Genomic DNA, 1,084 nt, shown 5'->3' on the forward strand with positions numbered 1-1,084 from the left:
ACTTAAACGAATGACTGGTATCAAAATATAGGATCTATGTGAAAATAAAAACACGGTGTAAGAGTTTTCAAACCTCGGTAATGCCGTCTAAGACCAACTAGTCGACCGAAGGGACAGTAGTTTTCCGGTCGATAAGACATATCAGCCCGGTATCGCCAAAGTTAATTACGATCGGTCATAATAAACTAAATTTAAAATAAATAAATAACCCAAACGTGTGTATACATCATGTGGTACGTATTCAGTTCTATTCTAACTGGAATATATATTTTAAGAATCAATGAACTTAAGTTTTAAAACCAAACCGAAATCGCGCGAGTCGTCGTTGTAAAACTAGATTTAACAAACGGCTGCGTAATATTAGACTTAAAAATATTATATAATATCCTCTATTGATTAAATAGTGAAAAATAAGCTTCAATGTAGCTTAATCTAGTACAAAATCTAAAAGTTGTGATAAATTAAATTGAAATTAAACACGATAGACTTAAATCTAGAGTTAAGGAATAAAACCGACCCGCGAACCAGCTACTAAATGGTTCGATAAGACTTATCTCAAATACAATCGTTTTCTATCAGTGTTATGCCTTCAATCGATACTTTTTGATGAAATAAATACTTAAATGATTTAATGAATGCATATATACATGTAATTAATGAGTGAAAGTATGTATAAAGTATTAGATAAATTAATAATAAACCGACCCAGCTACTAAATGGTTCGATAAGACTTATTCTCAAATACAATCGTTTTCTGTAATTGTTATGCCTTAAATTGATAATTTTTAGTTAAACAAATACTTAACTAATGAAATAAATACATAGATAAATGTATTTAATGAATTAAAGTATGTATAAAGTATTATATAATATTAATAATAAACCGAATCCGACCAAATTTAAATCTAAAACCACGATCGGCGGCGTAATGAAGTGTATCGTAAACCCGTTTTTTTTATAATTTAAAATGTAATGACAGAACTCCCAAAACAACAATACACATACATATTAGTACTATGGTGAATTGTAGTTGTATTAGGACCGTAATTATAGTTAATTAAGGAACCATTCATTGTCTTCGCTC

Source organism: Physella acuta, unplaced genomic scaffold (genome assembly GCF_028476545.2).
Source record: "Physella acuta isolate Inbredline_101_S28 unplaced genomic scaffold, ASM2847654v3 ptg001893l, whole genome shotgun sequence".
NCBI classification, from domain to species: Eukaryota; Metazoa; Mollusca; class Gastropoda; family Physidae; genus Physella; species Physella acuta.